This window comes from Microtus oregoni, unplaced genomic scaffold (assembly GCF_018167655.1).
Source record: "Microtus oregoni isolate MIOR12 unplaced genomic scaffold, Mior012 000000F_ref0000247, whole genome shotgun sequence".
Classification (NCBI taxonomy): Eukaryota; Metazoa; Chordata; class Mammalia; order Rodentia; family Cricetidae; genus Microtus; species Microtus oregoni.
This window is the reverse complement of record NW_024543059.1, coordinates 59439104-59461304: the sequence shown is the minus strand read 5'-3', so window position 1 is coordinate 59461304 and position 22201 is coordinate 59439104.

Below are 22201 nucleotides of genomic sequence, written 5' to 3'. Positions count from 1 at the left end.
AAGGTATGCTCTAGTGTATTATTTGACAGGGTGTGAGTTTAGAAGCATCTCCCCATTGCCTTAGATTTAATCCTGATTCCATTTTCAATGTGTAAGGCCATGTGCTAATTCTTGATTTTTTCCTCATCTGTGATTTGATGTGACAGAGCTTAGTGTCAGATATATGTGGAAGTTATCAAAAAAATCTATGTAAATATATCTATCCCAGGGTTTGCATCATCATAGGAGCTTGGTCTATATGTCTCCATGAAACAAAAGACTGTTTGGCTGGGTGTTCTATGGGGGTTAGCACTGCTGGGATTTTTCTATGGTAGATACAATGACACTACAGTAAGGTCATCAGTGAAGAAAAGGCATGGCCTGGCCTGGACTATGAGAATGAGGAAAATCTGGATTATTATCAGCCAGGCATCTTTCTTTTTGCAGCATCCTCTGAAAGGCCTATGAGCAATCTCAGTCTCCCGGAACTCACACTCTTGTTTCATCCCACCTTGTCTTGAATAGAGTTGGAGCAGTGATGCCCTTCAAACAAACAGAAGAGAGGGATGCCCCTCTGAGAGGCAGTTGCAAAATGTTAAAAAAAAAAATGCTGTGGCCTTTACTTCCTATGTTCTGCTGCTCTGTGAATTACTCACCAACCTCGAGCTACATCTCTTGCCTCTCTTGTCACCTGCTCCTGTGTCTTGAGGTCACCCTGGAAGTGCGTAGAGAAGGCTTCATGGGGAAAATGACACAAAGGAGCAGCACTTGAAACTGTGTTTTTCAAGACTTGCCAGCAGTCACGTTAGTAGGAGGGGCTTTCTAACCCCAGCAGCTACTCGAGCCTGAATCACAAGAACCCCGTACTGCTTCCTCTGGCCCAAACTTCCAGGACAGTAGATGTTTGGTTTTCTCTCTTTCTTTCATTTATATATGTGTATGGCATGCGTGTGGATATACATGAGTGGCCCTATTTGTATGTGTACACACACATGGAGGCTCAAGGTTGCCCTCAGACTTCTCAGTGCCTCTCCACTTGTATTGAGGCAGGGTCAACTGAATTAAGCCCAGAGCTGAGCACTTCAGCTAATCTGGCTAGCTAGTTTACTCTTGGATCCATTATCTCTGACTTCTGTGCAATGGCAATACCGGCTAGGAGCCAGACTCTTTCCTCACACTTGCCCAGCCTGTGTTTTAACCACTGTGCCATATCCTCAGCCTTGCATTTATTACTTTATGCTGTGAAATTTGTTGGTATTTTGTTGTGGAGCGATTTCACCCACCGTGCACAAAAGCTGTTTTCCCCAGATACTGAAATACAAGGAATTTCATCTTGAATAGTTCAAGAAGTTGTTGCAAATTTAAGTTTCTTTTTTAGTCTTAAAGCTATTTAGAAAACAGGACTATGTTCAAACAAGTGAACCAAGAATCCAAAGAGACTATCTGGCCAGGGAGTGACTATATATAGTTTTCTGTTTTTCCCACCTAGAAGCATCAGTAAGTGAAATGCCGTAGACTCACCGCAATAAAATATAAACAACGTTATTTTCTTTCTGCCCAGTCATAAAGAACCAGGCATGGCGTTGTGGAGGAAGCGCTTCGAGTACCACAGCAATAAATCACAGGACGATTTGGAATCAAAGTTCACAAATGAGATCTGTGTACAGAGATCCAGACCTTCACAGGTATCAGAGAAACATAATACCAAGGATCCTGGGAAAGGGAGACACAGCTGCAGACAAACATTTGACTATTGCCCAACTAGATAAATCTGCAAATGTTTTCATCATCCACACATATGACAATATTGATCAATCAGATTTGTAAAGCCAGCGTGTCTTTATTTTTCATGTTTTTATGTGTTGTCAATTTCTGTCTGTTTAATCATCAGGTGACGGAATGGGTCAACATAAGTGATTTTTGCCTCATGTTACAGAGTTGACTCTATCGCCAAAGGGCTACGGATGAGCTAAACTATCTTTCATTGCAGTGTCGTAGAAATATGAAAATTTTAGTTCCTACTGCTGAAAACAAGCCTATCTATTCATCACCACATCTGTCTACTCATATACTCATCTACCTACTTACATACACACCTACCTGCTTGCCTGCCTTCATATCTGCCTTTATGCTATGGCTGGAACTCTGCAAGATGTTTTACATACATTACTTCTAATCCGCGCACCCATCAAGGCTTTGGGACTGTGTGGATAGATGCTTAAAAGAAATCCCACACTAGCTCAGAGTTGATAAATAGATGGTTATTTATTTAGGGGTAGACTCACAAATCAGGACCCTAGTGTGAACGGAGATCAGAAGATGAATCCCGCAACAGGAACAGAGAGGCCGGAACAGAGACCGGATGCATGCTCTATTGGCACATATAGTATAAGAGGCCACGCCCCAGTGGGCGGGTAACCACTAGCTGTAAGACTTCCTACAGCAGGACTGAGAAATAAGACTTTGAGGGTTGAGGCTACTTCTCTGAGGTCATACAGACTCTAATAAATGTATGAGCCAGGATATAAACTCAGGTTTCCCCAACAGAAAACTCTCCATTCAGTCCAGAATCTGTACTACTTGAATGATGCCTGTCAAAAATAGTTTAGGTGAAAATAGAACGAAACAAAAAGTCCCATGTGCCTAAGGGCAATCTAGAAGCTGCATCAGTCTCGCTCTACCTATCGTTCCTCTAAACACTGTACACAGATGAAATTTCATCTTTGTGGGCTTCTGGCTGGAGAGCGACACATGCTCTGATTGACACAAACAGCATGGGAGAAACATTAGGATTAGATCCAACAGAATGGGTTGTTTTGTGCACTGCTGAGTTTCTCTTATCTCGAGAGTTACCACAGCCATTGCTACTTAGTGATTTCCAGGGATGCTGGAAGCATTATTTATAGATATAAAAATGGAGTGGGTTACTAAGAACCTGCTCTGTTTCGAAAACCCCATTGTCTCTAAAATCATACAGACCCTGATATGCAATCCTTCTAGCCACATATAAAGGATAAAGCAAGACTTTTCTAGTAGATGAATTTCCTTCCCTGAAGTATAAAGACAGTGAGCTCGACCCTCTTGTCAGTAATGCTTGCCCATTTTCTGTGTCTTAATTCTTTGTTGTCAGATGGATCCCTGCGTGTTCAATGCTTAATTACCAAGTCTTCATCATACCTCAATACTTTCATGCTTAATATTTATTAAAAGCCTTTTTCCAGTGAAGCAAACCTCATCTACCATCTGAAATCTAATTTCCTTGACATTTTGTGGATAGCAGTTGTGAACTAATAATATACAGTGCTATTTGAAATCATCATTCCTCATGCTATACTATAAAATTAATTTTCCCTTTGATTTTTAATATATTTCTCTTATTCTATTCAGAGAACAGTAGGGTGCCTTTCTAGTGATAATTTTGACCATCTTTTGTAAATTACTGTTCAAAATAGGCCAAGTCATGTTCTCATGCTGTTTCTAGTAAATTTCCTGTGAATCCATAATCATTTATGGATTAAAAAATAACTAATGGGGCAACAATAAACTCAAAGGAACATATAATTAATGATTTAGTTACTATTCAAACAGGTGAAAGAAAACTAGCTCATTTTGTAAAGTTAAAAGTAAATATCTATCAGAAAAGTTGCATTGTTCAATGCTCTGACCATTCATTCATGGCTTGAAACTCCAATTCCCCTCAGCAGGCCACAATATTTTTAGAAACATCTAAGAAAGCTTCATTTTTTAAAACTGAAATAATAAACCAAACTTTTTGTCAAAATAAAATCTCTTGTTGAATAATGTTAGTATATTCATCTTTATAGCAATGCAAACATAAAATATAATTTTAAAGATTTTAGTGCAGGCAGGCCATTCTGCCCAGGTAAACAGATCAGGGCCTGCTCAGCCACCATTATAGATGCTTCCTCCTGCAGCGGATGGAAACAGGTACAGAGAGAGACCCATGCCCAGACAGTATGTAGAGAGTGAGAGAGACCTTGGAACACCCAGCCCTGAAAAGAATGTCTCCATTAAATCTTTCCCGTTAAGGCTCAGGGAACCCTATGAAAGAGGAGATGGAGGACATCAAGAAAACAATGACCTCTAAACCAGCACGGTCTACACACATATGAATCCACAGAGACCGAAGCAGCATACACAGGACCTGGTGGTCAGTACCAGATGTGGCCCTAGAGCCAAATGGAGAAGTGGACACATGCTCCCATCCTTAACCCAGAGGCAATTATTAATTAATGAGCACTTTTAAATGAAACTTACTTTCCTCCATTGGAGTCTCACTACGGTAACGAACTACTCTTAAGGGTAGGCTGCATGCCTAGCAGTAGATGGCCAACTGAATATAAACACAACGGCATCCTTGTCTCACAATGTCAGGTCAAGGGCTTTCCTTTTTCTGTTTTTTTCTGTTTTGTTTTGTTTTACATATAATTATGGGTTCCAGTTTTATGTTTTTATGAGATTTATAAGCATGTGAATGAGTGGATCTTTGCTTCCTATTTCTTCCCTTGGGCTCTTTTCCTTCTGTTTGCTTGTTTGCTCCAATTCTGATGTATTAGTTTTGCTCTATCTTGCTACATTTTATACTATTATTATAACTTAGAAACATGTTTGTTTTATAATGAGAGTCAGAAAGGGATGGATCCAGATGGAAGGGGTGGTGGGAAAGAACTGGGAGGGGTAGAAGGAGGAGAAATTGGAATTAAGATTTTGTAAGAAAACAATCTATTTCCAATAAAAGAAAAAATTTAAAGAGAGATTAAACAAAGTTTGAAATAAAAAAATAAAGATCTTAGTGTAGAAAGCATCCCATGAAGGCAAACTGTGACATCAGATTGACTTATTCACTGTATCAGGACTCACTGAATTGTATGAAAACTGAGGTAGGGAACATGGTAGGTTAGGCAAGGTGGAGAAGGCCCAGCTCTTGTTCTTAAGAAACGCATGAGCAAGGAAGGATGAATGGATGACCACAGAGCAGTGCTAAGTTATCCTACAGCTCTAGGCAACAAGCAGCAGAAGTGGCACAGAGGGTGTTTGTGGATGGAGAGGTGGTCCATAAGCACATGGTACTCATGGTGTCTTGTGAAGGGGACCGTGTTCTTGATGGGAGGATGGCATGTGAAAAGTTCTTTCAGTATGGTGGATGCTGGTGTTTCCCAGATCATTGACATCACTGAACTGACAGTACTTTAATGGTTTCAACAAGTGTACACAGACCCCTCATGGTGTGGAAAAGGAGGACTGGGGCAGAACAGGAAGAAAACTTAAATCCCATCCTTTCCACGCCAACCATTGCGGATTTTAGTCCATGGGATTTGGCCTTGTGAGTGCTTTTCTGTGGCTCTCTCCCTACATGCAGTTCTATCTCTTGGTCGTTGCACACTAAGGGATTCCTGGTGAACTGACTTTCAGACATCGGTTCTTTCCAGGTTTCTTCATCCGAGTGCTCTGCTCTCAACTCAACCCTTATTTCATTTATGATGCTGCCACAGCTCCAGGCAGAATCCATGGCCCAGACAGTTCAAACCTCAGAAAGATATCTGGGATCTTCTAGACATGCAGGTTAAGATATAGTCAAAGAGAAGCCCAGAGTGATCAAGAAACGAGTGAGTCCCCAAATAGTCAGTAAAAATAGAAATAAAATGGAAAAGATTGTGTGTGATATGTTAGCCTAAATAACTAATTGTTATCTTTCAAATCCAATGTGTGGTTGTGAGCTGTCTCAACATGGCTGATGCTGATGTCATTAGTTCTAACATCTGACTTGTTTAGACATTGTTACATTTTGAATTTTCTCTCTTTATAGTGATTTTACAATAATTTTCATAGGATTTTAACCAGTGTTTTCACAGACCAGGAAATCCCTAAATAGCTAGTCACCAGAGTTTGTGTCCTCATTGTCATAAAAATAATCTGCTTGCATTATAGAGATTATAAAATTTATGGTCAGACGAGAGAAAAGCTAGCCCTTGCTTTTATTTAGGCTTTCAAGATGCTGTGGCATTATTCCTGTGCTCTTGATTCTTTGATATCAAGCTCCTTGGTGTGGGTGGAGGACAATTGTGTGGGATCTAGAGAGAACCATGGAAGAGCCAAGTGTGACCTTGACCTCACCTGTTTTTGAGGCATTGAGAGCATATTTTGGGAGTTGTCTACCCCATCCAACTCCTTCTCCATGGTAAGCCACTTGGTGTGATCTTGTACAGAATCGGGTGGCACCCAAATCCAGATGACAGGTCTCTAGAGAAAGGAATGTTCTGTGTCCTTATGGAGATATAATCTGGGGATAGTATGCTGACTTGGCGAAAGGCTGTGACCACCAGCATCTACTGCAGCTTCCCTCTTCTCACTTCTCTCTAGACGACAAAACAACAAGAGCAACAACACAAACCAGATCTGAAGAGCAGATTTTTTTTTCCAGTAAAAATCTGACTTCTGCTAGATCATAAATTTTCTCCCATTATTCCCACAAAGTCCTCCCTAGCTTAGTGTCTATCCTGGTCTCCATACTAAGCAAAGCAGATTTAATGTACCAATAAATGATTCCTTTCTTCTAATGGCCTGCTTTGCTATCTCAGAGGACTGCTGTTATTGCTGAGAAAAATGTTCCATAGGTCATTGGATATGAGATTGCTTCTAAGATTTTAAAAATAAATACCGCAGAATCTAATCTTGCCTCCAAAGAACCACTGTAATTGAGGAAAACATTGATCTCAAGGAGCAATTTTCCCCTACATACACACACATGCATGCACACACACATGTGTGCACATGAACACGTGCCCATACACATACACACACAAAACTTTACAGATGATTTCTCCAGGAGGCTCTCATCAAGACCTCATCTAACACATACATGTCTGTTTTGTGTAGAGACACAGTTTTGAGTGTAAAACACAATCTACGAACTCTTATGGGGTCTAGCGCTAACAGATTCTAAGGACATGCTCCCTTTGGATTATCCAGAGATATTTTGCTGATTCAGATTTTAGGCTGAACCCAGGAATGGGTGTTCTAACAACCCTCTGCCACAACACATGGCTAGTGTGCTCATCCCTATCATCTCACCATAGGACATCCGCCCTCTACTGTCCCTGCACCCCTCGGTTTACTCCTGTCTGCAGAGCCCATGTTCTGCATCTGAATATAGACTTAGTTGTAACTAATACTGGTTTTGTGCTTAGGAAAATGTTGCCTGGGGATGCCAGGCAGCAAGGGAAATGTGGTCCTGATCTCCACAGTCACTTTTACCTGTTGTTGGGAATTGGTGTCTTATCTTCCTTATTTGGTATTTCTCTCATAGTATGACAATTAGAATAATGCAGCATTTCATTAGAAAGATATGGCAGGGGTTTCACTGATACGCTGGAGGGTCCCGAAGCTGAGCTTGGATCTGTCTCTGATTCTACTTCATGACCAGATCCTAAGCCATCCCTGAGGCTTTGCACAGAATTCCGTGAATACATAACTGGGGAAATACAATTACTAATAATAGTTTCTAAGAAAATGGAGGTCAAAGCTTCCATAATATCTACTTTTCTCTTGAATTTATGCCTCATTATATTACATTTTAAATATGACAAACTCTTAATGCATTTGGCATAGAAAGGAAAACCAATTAACAAATGAACACTCAACAGTTTTTCTCTGAGAAATCATTTTATCACACAGCCTCTGTAATTAAAATTCTTTAACCTTCAGATTGTGTTTGAACTCATGAGAAGCTAAACAAGCAGTCAAAATGCAGAGTCCTCTAAAACCCCCTAATCTTTCATTTTGTTTAGAACGTGTGTGTGTGTGTGTGTGTGTGTGTGTGTGTGTGTGTGCGCGCATGCGCATGTGTGTGCTTGACTCTGGATCTTCCCTAACTGGTGTAGATTTACCATTCTCTGTTCAACTGCATTTATGAGAAAGAATAGAGTAGGAAAAGAGAGGTCAGGTCAGAGCTAGCCTTTGGGCTGCAGTACAGTTTCCCCTCCAAGAGGTCTTTGGGAGATGGGAGGGAGGAGATATCAGAGATTTGAGCAGCCTCTACTTACTATTAATGTTTTTAATGGGTTTGCCCTGATGAGAACTCAGTAGGGAGAAATTGGTCAATTCCATTCCCATTCAACTAATAGGGGCAGTCAGTAAGACCCTCTAAGCCCCAGATGATTGCAGGTTTGGGCTTTGCTGCCCACATGACTGAATAAGGCCACAATTTCTCATAATCTCACCTCTCAGAGGGTAGAGGGAAGGAACTGGGAAACAGCTACTCTGCTTCTAATTCTGAACCACAAGGGGAAATTGGTTGATGAAGCAGAGCGATTGCATCCTGGGGGGGAAAGTGTCTATGCCATGTCATAGACTGGACCGTGGCAGCGATGTCCCCAGGACTTCAGGAGGACTGGAGTTTTAACTGAAGAATAGGTTGACATAATCCGACAACAAAATTCCAAAAGGGAAGGATTATGGAAAACACGGAAGGATTGGATTTTAACTACATGGCTTTAAATGATCTGAGAGAGTAAGACAATGATTAAATGGGACCCAGGGTAAATCATAGAACAGAAACCTCAGGAAAGCTCAGATTTTAAAAGGCCACGTACAATCTTTCAATAAATGAGGCCCAATTTATCCAAATAAACATTTGCTCCAGGATACTCACAGTCTCACATTTGTTTAGACAGAGCCTTCTGCGTTGTTTATTCTGCCCCTGCTATTTTGCAGAGTGAAGATTGAGATCCAGAATGCTAACTGGAGGGCTCATTGTCATAGCGACTCACCATAGCACCGCTACCCTCAATGTTTGGACACTTGGTCTTTTTATTTTTGCAATCAGTGTCTTCTCAGTACTGACTGAGTTTTCTAAGTGGGTCCTTCTCACCCCTCACTCTTCACCACCAGAGCCCTACTTTCAGCTAAGAAGAAAACTATGTTTTAGAAACACGGAAACACCTCTTTTTACTTCTAAAATGAATTCTGCTAAAATGTTTTACAGCCAGAAGCTCCCCACACCATCCTATTGAGTATGATTCAAAAATAAGCCCTAAGAATATCAAGCCATTGTGTGTACTGGTTAAGAGAAAATTATTTGAATGGGGACTCAAATAAATTTACACATAAAAAAATCTGTTACATGTAAGTAGCACTGACAGGAAAGTTAGGGCATATAAACGAGGAGGACTCCAGGAGCCCCTAGCTTCAGAAATCTTAGGATTGATTAAAGTTTTGAAAAACCTCATAAAAACATACTTTCAAAATTATTTGTAGAAGTTCTAGGACTCTAACTTTAACTTTGGTCAGGTGCTGTGTGTGTGTTTTGTTTTACTTCTTTTTCATCTTGTATTTTTTTTTGCTAAATTTTAATCACTTAAGTTAATTATTTTTTGATATTTTATTACAGAACTAAGTATCTAATTATAATCCTTTAAAATATTACAATCTTTCAAAATTGTCCTTTTTTGAGACAGGGTCTCACTTGTTAGTCCCAGCTGACCTGGAATTCACAGTGATCCTCCTGCTTCAGCGCTAGAGATTATAAACAGGAGCCAGCATGCACAATTTTCTAATTATAATTTTTAAATAGCCAGATGGATTCCAATCAGGCATTCACTTAGCTAAATGACTTTGGAAAATAAGATATAGCTTCCAGTCGCTGTGGTCAACCCTGGGCTAGAAACTGATGAGGTTTTGTACATTTTGTCAGGCCTTTGCCTCTCTCCTTCACTCTTCACATTTCCAGACACGTCCTTTGCACTCAGCTGATGGTGTGAGCGCTGGCCTCTCATCTCTCAGAGTTTGGGTCATTGAGCCTCCGCAGCAGTGAACCACAGCCCTTTGATTATCTGCTGGTTCCTTGGCAGAAGACTTCCCAGCGTGCCACGGGACCTGATTCCTGCTGAATTTGCTTGTGCAGAGGCTGTCTAGTGTCAAGTTCACCTGTCATCTGAGTCTTCTGGAGCACTGCCTCTCAGGTCTGGTAATTTTTACACTGGAGAATGATGTAGGAGCCACCAAAGAGAGAGTGTGTGCTTTACTACACCCATAAGTGGGTTGTTCTTGAAGATGACACTTGGTGTCCTCTTAAGCATTGCAGCCACGAGACTTGAGGTTTCCTGTCACAGCTGGAGATTTAAATATGTTCTAGTGAAATGTTTGCAAGTTTGCAGCACCACAGGTCATCTCGCTAGGTATGCCTCCCTCTAGATTAAGAATCGGGAAGCATTTCGTATTGAAGATTGTCGTTCTTCTAGTTGCCCTAAATGGCGGGGTTTACTGCATTCAGAGTCTTGCCGTAAGGGACGTTTAGTGAGCCTCAGTCATGTCCCCTGTGCCTTTCTATGCTGCACTCCCAGCTCTGACTCTAAGCTTGGCTCTATAGGTATGGGTCTTATTTTTCTCCCATGAAATGCTTGCTTTATGCAGTTTGTGTGATAACCAGTATGTGTAGGTGTATCCCATTATGTTCCCCAAACCTGGAATTAACCTGATTGCTAAACATGCTAGACCTTAGCATAACTGTATCCATTGGCCCCCAGTGCAATGCTGGCTGACTTTGACACTGCTGCCAGAGGCCTCCCCATGTCTCCCTGTTGTGAAGTCTTCCTGAGTCTGCACCACTATGGGCTTTGACTCAATATAAGGCCAGATGCTTTCTTTTGTTTGCTTACAATTACTAAGTCAGATAGGTGATACAAATTACCCAGTGTCTATTATTCCCTTAGTCTGTGAATCCTGGGGGTACAGAGGAAAGTAAAATAGTCTTGGTTTGCAGTAGCAATGGTTAAAGAGACAGGAGATTAATAAAAACATTAAATTAAAACAAAGATATGTTACATATGGGAACACAGCAGATAAAGGATGGGACTAGGGACTGAGAAGGCCTCATTGAGGGAAAATCCTTGAGTTAATAGTCTGAAGGGTTTATGGTAGCAATGACAGAGTACATTCTTATATACCCCAAAGCACAGAACTTAGTCGTCACTCAGTCACCCAGCTAGAGCTCACAGGATAAATCGACTGACTGTTCTAGACCCTGCCAGAGGCAACTTGAGAACCTTGATAGAAGAATTTAGTTTCTGAAAACTTGTCACAACAGCTTCAGGGTTCATCATATTGGATATAGAATTTAACAAATGCACACATAGCACACGATCTTGAAAATTGTTTTAGCTATACCCACCAACACACCAACCAAAATACTCCTTGCCTGGTTCAGGGTGAGTTGAAAGAATCTCTAGCCATGAAATTCTTTGAGAGCTTATTTAGCTGAAGAGAGCTGTTCAACTCTAGGTTCCCATTTTTCCTGAGTCCTAAACATCCAGTAACGTGGTACAACGGAGGAGGTATGAGGACTTAACTCCTTTCTCAACAAAGAATAATCTGAAGAGCCCTCCGAAGTCCTGAGATCCCTATGCAATGGTTTAGGATTTTGTTGCAATGTCTCAGACATTCATTCTTCCTGATCCTTTTGCTTCTGTTCCACCATGATCAATCTCCAGCAGGATTCCCTTATGTAAAGAGCTTTCAGCACTTTACACCCTTTTAAGAGTTGACTTCCCAAACAGGTTGACTTGTAAAAGGATTCTAGAAAGACTAACTAGCAGCCTTCTAATGCAGATTCCTGCATGAGTTCTCAGCATATCTCAAAATAAGAAAAAAAAAAATACTAGGATTCAGATGTGTCTGTCTCCCAACCGTTTATATGAGGGAAACTTGGTCCCAGTGTGAAGTTAAGAAGTGGCAAGATCTTTAAGAGGTAAAGTTTAGGATCAGGAGTGATGGCTCAGCAATTAAGAGAACTCTTGCAGAGGACCCAAGTTCAGTTCCCAATACCAACATCCGCTTTTGGCCACTGTAGGTATCTGCAATCATGTGCACATAGCTCATGCAAAAACTTACACATGCAGATAATTAAGACAAACAAACACACAGATTTTTAAAATGAGGTTGAGCCAGGTGGGAGGGCAATGGAAGTGTTGATGCAGAGGGTCTGACTAATTCTTGTTAGACCTCTATTAATTCCTGTGAGAGTGAATTGCTATAAAAGAGGAAGATTGCTCCCTCCCCATTCGTTTGGGTTCTAGAGTTTGGTCTTGCTGTATATTTTTTATTCTCACTCCCCTGCCATCATGACGTCACCTACCAGCATATGTTGCAGTCAAGGGATAGGAGAGCAAGACATGTCCAAATTCTACAGTCCCTGAGAAGTCAGGATGAGAGTGGGATTCAGACAAAGACACGGAGGCAGGGGACTCAGCTACCCTGATCCAGTTCCAGCACAGGCAACAGCTTCCTTCTCCCCTGCAGCCACACTGCACAGCCATAAAGCCCAGCTTCTGCTTGCAGGAGCTGTAGTAGCAAGAGCTCTGATGGGGCTCTCTATGCAGGGTAACTGGGGTGCATTCCGTGTTTGCCTCTGTTGTGGATATATTAGAAAGGGTTGAGAGAATTAACAACTGTCCTCCTAGCAATGGGAAGCACAAAAACAGAGAGAATTTTCAGCACCCTTGTCTAAGACTCCAGCAAGAATTCCTTTGATGCTTGCTCTATGCCGGACTGCTCTGACTTGCCTCTGGAAACTGCTTCAATGGAGGACTGACAAACTTATACATGTTTATTTAAATAAATAACCCTTGTTTTGTGTGTACAAATTTGTAAATAGAGAGAAATATGAAGAAACTAATACAAATAAGAAAGACTTTTCTCCCTGTAAAATTTATTAAACAAATGTACTGAAGAAGAGCTTAAGAGAACATAAATCTATTTTATTAATGTTTCATCACCGCAACGTGCTTTGTATTAGTGCCTTGTATATTCCATAAATATCAGTATTAATATTGGGGTGGTTCTTGGATATAAATTCAGGACATTCTGAATATTAGGCACCCCAAACCCACTGCTTGCTTTTTTATTAATGGGCATTTTTAATGCTGTATTAATATTCCATCTCATTTATTCACTGCAAATTTTATATCTTTTTCTAACAGTAAAGCATTTCAGTTTTTTTTAAAATCAGCAAATACATTATAAGACAAAGAAAATAAAAAAAAGTTATTTCTAAAGCTTCAGGACTTTTACCATTTTCAGCGAAAATTAGAAGAATGAGTCTTTGACCTCTACTCTGAAGGGTGAGTGAAGTCTGGAGTCTTTTTCAGTGCACCCGCTTGGCACGTTTAACTCTGTGTGCTGTGAGTGCTGATGAGTCTGTGAGCTTCACAGCAGGTCCCATGTGGTGCATGTCCGTGTCTGGATGGCTTGGAGGGGGAATCCCAGAATGGGTGTTTACGAGCTGTTGGTGTGGCGACAGAGTGAACAAGATGAACGTGCCGTGATGGGCAGTCATGGACACAGTTCCTTTCTCCTCTTTGGAGATTTCACAGAGACTCGGCTTAGCTTGTGCAGAAGCAGAGCCTTACCTGACGTATTTGGTCTTAGAAATACTCCTCTTCACTGCTGCTAAACCGAGAGACACTTTCCTATCGTTTTTATAGATGGTGCTCAGAGAAGTTATGTGCTTTTGACTTTTTTTTAAAAAAGATGAAATCATAAATAAAGACTGTGAGATAGGACATGACTATTATCTCTGCTAGGGCCCCTGGGAGCACATATAGTATCCTGGCCCTTCTTCATAGAAACTTTGGCTATGATAGCTATCAAGCAAGTTTGCTGAATTTCTTTTGCAATAATAAGATTATGGAGACAACATACATTCTGCTATCTTAGGCTTCAAAAAAATTACCTCAATAAATCTGTCTAAGAGTTTCTAACGCTGAGAAGAAACATTGTGACCATGGCAACTCTTATAAAGGAAAACTTTTAATTGGGTGGGTTACAATTCAGAGGTTTAGTCCATTATCATCATGGTGGGACATAGCAGCATGCAGGCAGACATAGTGCTGAAGAGGTAGCTTAGCGTTCTACATCTTGATCAAAGGCAACAGGAAGTTAACTGAGATACTAGGTGTGACTTGAGCATAAAGGAGAACTCAAAGCCCATCCCCACAGTGGCACACTTCCTTCAACAAGGTCACCTATTCCATCAAAGCCACACCTCTTAATAGTGCCACTCCCTATGAGCCTATGGGAGCCAATTACATTCAAACTACCACATTCCACTCCCTGAGCCCCATAAACTCGTAACTTTATCATAATGCAAAATGCATCTAGTCCAACTTCAAAAGTCCCCATTGTCTATTACAGTCTCAACAATGTTTAAAAATCCAACGTTCAAATTCTCTTTTGTAGTCCCTTAACTGTAATCCTCTACAAACTGTGACAATCTCTTAACCATAATCCCCTAAAAAAAAAATCAAACTCAAAAAACAGATCACATAATTCAACACATAATTGTATAGGATATACATTACCATTCCAAAACATAGAGAAGGGAGCATAGTAAGAAAATACTGGACCAAAGCAAGACTGAACACCAGCTGGGCAAACTCGATACTCTGCATCTCCACATCTGATGTCAAAACACTACAGATCTCAATCTCCTTTCAGCTTTGGTGTTGACTGCAGCATACTCTTTCCTCTTGGCCTGGGTCCACTCCCAGTTAGCAGCTTTCCATGGCAGGTATCACACGGCTCTGAAATCTCCAAAGTCTTAGGGTCTCCAAGGCAATCGATACTTCCCCTTCACAACTTCATACAATGGCCTCTTTAGGCCTCCATTCAGAGACACCCTTGGCACATTTCTGGCTCCAAGGGCTTTCCTTAGTCGTGGAGGAAGGTTTCATAACACCTTTCTTCTGTCCTTGACTCTAAAGCCAAAATCACATGGCTGAAGCTGCCAAGTTCTGCTGTTTGTTGGGGCTGGAACATGGCCTCCTTGTTTGTTACATCATCACCAGCTTTCTGTTTTCTGTTGTTTTCTTCACTGACTAAGCTTGGCTGCCTTGGAACTTGCTCTGCAGACCAGGTTGGCCTCAAATTCAGAGATCCACTAGCCTCTACCTCTGGAGTGCTAGGATTAAAAGTGCGTATCACCACCCACACCCAGCTTTAAACTTTTCTTTAATTCCTTTTCACACGTTGGAAACTTAGCTGCATGGGATCTTGCCCCAAGGTCACCACTCCCTTTATTTCATTTATTAATGTATTTCTTGAACTCAAGACATAGCTCCATTTGATATCCTGGGGCTTCTTTATTCCTCAAATTATACATTTTATACTTGCTCAGTGTGCTCCTTTTCATTATAAATCTGTATAAGAGTGATCATTAATAACCACACAGCAGAGTCTGTCTGTACTAGACTGTTTTGAGATTTTTCCCAGACAGTGGAATTAATCCAAATCTCTTCACTTTAGCTTCATCAGGATCTTCAGACAAGAGCAAAAAGCGGCTACTTTCTTCACTAAAATACCATAAGAATGATCTCTAGGCAACATACTAACATTCTTCTCCTCTGCATCCTTTTGAGTTAGTCCACCACAGTTCAAATCACCCCCCAGCACCAATGTCTTCCATGCTCCAACTACTATGACCCATTAAACAAAACTTAAAGCACTCAACTGCTTTTCTAATCCATAGTCCCAAGGTCCATATTCCTTCAAACAAACCCATGGTCTATCACAGCAGTATCCTCAGTCCTTGGTACCAACTTCTGTCTTACTGTGTTTATCACTGAGAAGAGAAACCATGACCATGGGCAACTCTTACAAAGGACAACTCTTAATTGGATGGCTTACAGTTCAGAGTTTCATTTCATTATTATCATGGTGGGATATGCTGGTAAACAGGCAGCCATGGTGCTGGAGAAGTAGCTAAGAGTTCTACATCTTGATCCAAAAGCATCAGGAAGTGAACTGAGACACTGGGCATGGCTTGAGCATATATGAGACCTCAAAACTCACCCTGACACACTTCCTCTGACAAAGCCATACCTACTCCATTAACGCCACACCTCCTAATAGTGCCACTCCATATGAACCTATGGGGGTCAATTATATTCAAACTACCACAAACCCCTATGTTTATTTATATTATATAAAACAAGGAACCCCTGTATATGCATAAAATTATAATGGTATGAATGTTATGGAAGGGAAATTTAAACCTCAGAGTTTGAATTAGGGAGTCAGTAAGATGGAAAGTTAAAAAGAAAGAAAAGAAAATAACAAAAACTTAAGTTGGGGCTGGAGAGACGAGTCAGAAGTTAAGAGCACTAGTTGCTCTTCCAGAAGATCTGGGTTCAACCCCAGCACCCATGTGGCAGTTCACAACTATCTACATCTCCAGTTTCGGGGGATCTGCCACCCTCACACAGACATGCATATAGGCCAAATACCACTGCACATAAAATAAAAAGAAATAAATAGAATACCAAAAAATACCCTTATAAGTCTTGATATAAGAATATGTGAGTGTAAAAAAGTGAATAGGTATACACATAAAAACTAGATTGAGCTGGGTGATGGTGGCGCACACCTTTAATCCCAGCACTCGGGAGGCAGAGGCAGGCGGATCTCTGTGAGTTCGAGACCAGCCTGGTTTACAGAGCTACAGGCTCCAAAACCACAGAGAAACCCTGTCTCGAAACCCCCCCCAAAAAATAATAATAAAAATAAAACAAAAAACAACAAAAAAACTAGATTGAAAAAATCCAGAAAAAACATTCATAAATTATATATATTTACACAACATATTTTATGTGTTTACATTATTTGTGTTTGCATAATCCATATATGTACATACATATATGTGTAAATACAAACTTATGAAGCCATATATATGTGTGTGCATATATAGATGAAATCAGCACATAATCAATAACAAGTGACCACTGATGATCAGTGTGTGCTTGGTATAGTCTTTTCAGTAACAGATATATCAATATAAAAAATGATTGGAGATGGGTATAGCTACATGTAAACCATGTCTTTAAGAAAACATAGGCACATCTCACAACTTCGGGAGAGGTAATGGTTTCTTTAAGAAGAAAATAAAATGCACTAATGAGAAACATGAAGACTGACAAATTATATAATATTTCATAAATTTTTAAAAACCAAAACATTCAGACAATAAAGCAAAAAGTCACCAAAATAAATTGCCAATACATATGCTGAACCACGGCTATGATATACTACAAACTAAAAAATTAGATTACAAAGAGCTATACAAACCAGAAATGTAATTAGTAAAAAAATCCTGAATAAGCACATTCCAGGAAAGGAAAGCAGAAAGACCAACAGGGTTATATGTGGCAAAAATCATCGACAAAGTAGAACTCACAACCACCTTGAGATGTGGGTACAGATTACAATTGTTTAAACAAACCAAGTGTTGACAAGGACACAAAGTGAATAAAAGACTTATGTTTCTCGTGAGACAAGGAGATGGTACAATTTCTTAGAAATTGTATTTGGCAACAGATGCTGAATATGTTGAAGTTATTTGGGGCTGGAGAGATGGCTCAGTGGCATTTTGCCCCTCTTACACAGGACAAGGTTGGTTCCCAGTACCCACAAGGTGACAGATAAACATCTGTAACTCTATTTCCAGGGGATTTCATATCATCATCTTCTGACCTCTACTGGCATACACATGGTGTCCATATAAACACACAGGCAAAGCACCCATATACAAAAATAAAAAAAAATCTTTAAAATGTACTATTATTTTATTATTTAAAAATATGTCTCTAGTTAAATATTGAGTCATTTACTATTTCTATTCATTGATACACACACACACACACACACACAGAGAGAGAGAGAGAGAGAGAGAGAGAGAGAGAGAGAGAGAGAGAGATCCTAGAAAGAATCTAGAAAGGGAACCCTCGCACACTATTGATGGGAATATAAACAGAAATCAACATGGAAGTGCCTCAAAGGGCTAAAAAAGAGCTATGAACTATATGATCCTGAGTCTATACCTGAAGAAATCTAAGTCAGCCTGTAGCAGAGATACCTGTATACCCTTGTGCTGTACTACTTTACTGATAGCCAAGTCCTGGAATCAGTCTTGGTAACCACCAGAAGATAAATAAACAAAGAAAATATGGTGTGATATGATATGTATGAATGTATGCATCTATATGTATATATACATATATGCAATTGAGTTTTATTTAGTCAAAAAGAATGAAAATATACCCCTTGTAGGAAAATAGATGGGGTGTGGAGATTATTATGTTACGTGAGATAAGCCAGACTTAGACAAATACCAAGTTTTCTTTAGCTTTCAGAATCCAGATGTAAAATATGCATGTATGTGGGAGGGTATGTGTGTGGTATGTGTGTGTGTGTGTGTGTGTGTGTGTGTGTGTGTGTATGAGCTTTGAAAATATGAAGGGGATTTTGGAAGGGACTGACAGGACAAAAGAGAGTGTAATTGTGGCTAATTATTATGTTCAAAGTTTATTATGTACATATGACAATCTCATAACAATTCCCATTACATTAGAATTAATATATGCTAGTAAAGACATAACTGAAAAGCAGGAAAGGACTCAAAGTTGTCAACAACTGAGTGGACAAACTGCAGTGCATTCCACACACAGAAACTGTGCAGAAATGATCATATGAGCGGCTGCCATCTCCACAAACGCGAGTGAGCAGCGCAGATAAAATGCCGGCTGAAAACAATCCAGATGTGAGAGACTACTTACTGGGTGTCATTAAATGCAGTTCAGGAAGAGGCCAAACTAACTTATTGTGACAGAAATCAAAATAGCCATCATCCCTGGAGAAAAATATTGAATCTGAAAGGGCATTAGGGAGGTTTTGTTCTGCGTCTTGATCTTGGTAGTGTTCACATGATCCATATGTGAACATCCACTGACCTGTTGTCTACAGTGTCTGCATACATTACATATCTGTATCCATCTTATACCTAAATAGCAAGCAAAGGTTGCTGGAATTTTTTAAATCACATGCTACAAATTCTCACTGATATACAAATCACAGATCAACATTACCTATTGAATCCCAGCTATCAAGTAAATAAATATGCCATACCAGCCTCCGGCAGCTTCTTGAGTTTTCCAGAATATGGCACGCAATTCAAAGCCAGCCAGTCTGTTCTGGGCCAAGAACTTTATTGTGCCTGTAATGAAAGAATAATGCATACCAGATCACTCACTCTGGCAAGACTCCCAGCACACCCACAGAAAGGAGTGTTACACCATCCATAATTTTACATAATGTCCTACCTGTCTTTAACCATCCCCGGTCTCTCCTCGCTCCATGATTAGAACTGTGTGTTTCTCTCCCCTCTCCAAAATCATTGCTGTATCCAACTGGAGACCTATGCTCCTATGTCCAACCTCTGGCTTTACTGATAAATTATTCAATGGACTTTGCACACTTTCCTCTATTCTCTATACACAGTATCAGTGATGTGTTCCCCTCTCTGAATATTGTTTAACCATCTGTTAACCCAGCCTTCTGCCCACAGGAGTTAGTGGGGAGGAATGATTTAAAGATTCTGCCGAAGTACTTTACAGTTGGGGATAGTCCATTAATTGTTGATTTTGTTTGTATCCAGCATTCTGCATCTATCTGTGGTTTTAATTGATGGAAGCATGCCCATGGGCTTGTGTTGGGCCCAGCTGTATAAATCAAATAAATAAATAAACAAATAAACAAATAAGTAAGTGAAATATGCTTCCCCTGGACTAAATAGATAACAGTTTTCTTAATCTTGAGGGTTTTTTTTTTCGACACTGCTTCTAAGTGTGCCCTGAAGTGTGAAAATGAGGGGTATATCTGAAGTTGAGAGAAATAAATTTAAAAAATCATTTAATGCTGAAGATACAATGGCGTCACTGTTTATATCCCCTTTCTGGATGCCTGGTATCTATTACTAATGAATTAGCAACGTTTCCCTATTTCACCCCCCCTCTTATTTCAGGTTGGTGGATAACTTCTATTGTCTGGTTGTTTTGGGAGGAGGAAGACAATTGTTTCTGGCTTTTTAGTTAAGATCAACCGTGGAAAGCCAACTTTCAAAAAAGACATCCAAAGAAAGGGAACTGGCAAGTGGAATGAGCATCCATGGGGCAGTGGGGGTGATTTCAGAACTGTCTTTCTTCTGTGTGAAGAAAGGTCTGCACTGATGCATTCAAATGCAGGCTACTGCATGAGTGCAGAGCCAGAACGAGGAGAGTCCGACAGTTCCAGGCTGCTGGATTCTGAACAAAGGCTTCTTGCTTTTCTCTGAGAATGGGGTGTCCAAATAGCAGCTGCTCCCTGAACTTATGAACCAGAGTGAAAATGAAAGTGGGCCCAGGCTGGGACTGAGCAGGAGCTGACTATAGCTGGTCCTTCTTCGAACCCCTGACCCGGACAGAGGATTGTTACAGGGATTGAGATTTCGATTGTGTTCTCATGCAAGGACCGTGGCTTCTGCAAACTTCCAGAAGTAGTTATCATAAAATCCCAGAATCAGTGGAGTATCTTGAGGTTGGTATGTGGTTTCCTGTGTCTCTGCCATCTTGGGGCAGGCCACAATCTATCACAAATACTGTGAGTTGATTAAGGGCTTAGAGGAAGGTCCTGACTAAACTTGCTGTTTTATGTTGAAAAGACAGTTTAGTTTACTATAATGAAGCTGAGCTTTGAAGTCTGACAGGCATGAGTTTGAAGCCTGGCTCTGCCACTTCCTAGCCATGTGACCTTAGGTCTTCAAACTCCATTAACTTATCTGATTGAACACAAACAGTACTGCTCATTTCTTATGGTTAAATGAGATGATACCTATGCCTGGCACACAGTCAGGGGGTCAAGAAATGTTTATGACTTTCCAACTCTTGAGCTCCAGAATCTAATCCACCTTCCATGGAGCAAACCTGCTAATATTTATATAACCTTACCCAGCCACTGTGCAGTTGGCCCTTTGAGCATGAAATTTTCTCTGGCTGCATGTGACTCCCCAGCCCAGTCCATGGCTTCCTTTGCAGAGCCTGATTCCATCACCTAATGTGTTTACTAGAACACTCAGCTTTGCATCAACCACAAATTTGATCAGTATGTTGTCCATTTCCTCATCTTAATTGCTAATAAATATGCTGCAGGTGTTTCATTAGACAAACTCTCAGGGTCCTTTGGCATTTAAGCTCACACATACACCACGGCACTCAGGCGTTCAAAGAATACGTAGCTGTCTCATTTGCAAGAAGAGACTGATCTTTCTCATGAGCTGTTTGCCCTAATGGGTTGCAGGTAAAAATAACTTTATTTTTTCTTATGTGTTCATGTGTATGTGGGAGGTATATGCACGTGTGAGTGGCACAGGAAGCCAGCATTAGTTGTCCTTCCTCAGGAGTCATCCCTATTATTCCGAGATCGAGTCTCCCATTGGCCTGGTACTTCCTGATGTAGTTAGGCTGACTTGCCCATGAACCTCAGTGATCCATCCATCTCTGGCTCACTGGTGTCATTGGGATTATGACCACACACCGACACTCCTGCCTTTTTAAATGCGGGTTGTAGGGGGAAATCAAACTTATGCCCTCACGTTTGCACAACTAGCTATTTGCTGACTGAGCCATCTTCCCAGGTACTACATAACTTTAAACTTTCCAACATTCCATTCTTTGATACTTCCCAAGGTTTTCATTGGACTCTACCAAAAGGAGATGAATCTGGATTTTGGACTTTCTTTCTCTCCCTGTTCTTCTGGTTGGCAACAGTCTAGATTGTATGGCTTGATGGAGCTAGGTTAGGAATTTGGGATTGATACTGCTAATCTTAGGCTGGATATTTGGACTAGTTTTTACTGCATTTTGGGAGGTGGTGGGACAACTCTGGCCCTGCTACTGTCCAGGCTGAAGCTTTTGGCAGATGCACGTCAGCATCTGCTCTCTTGTACAGTTAAGACCCTTAGAAAACTCAGTTATAGCCTTTGTAAACATGGGCCCCCATTCATCATCTCGGCCTTGTAAATCCTCCAAGGGCTGGTTTTGATGTCCCCTGTCTCTGTTTTGGAGGTCTAGGCTTTCCCTTAGGGACAGAGCACTGGGGCCCTCTTATAGTATCCCTGTGGAGAATTTTATTCTAGGACGCCTCTCCGGAAGACACTGAATTGCATAGATGTGGAGTCAGCTGTGTAGCTTTCATGACCAGCGTTGCCACCCACCAGCAGAGGGACCTCAGCAGAGTGACTTCACATAGTTCTGTGCCTGTCTGCTCCTCTCTGTACCAGTTGTCCGCATGCTTGGCTGTGACAGATCTTGAAAAGGGGAAAAGCTCCATTTCTAGGAGTCGT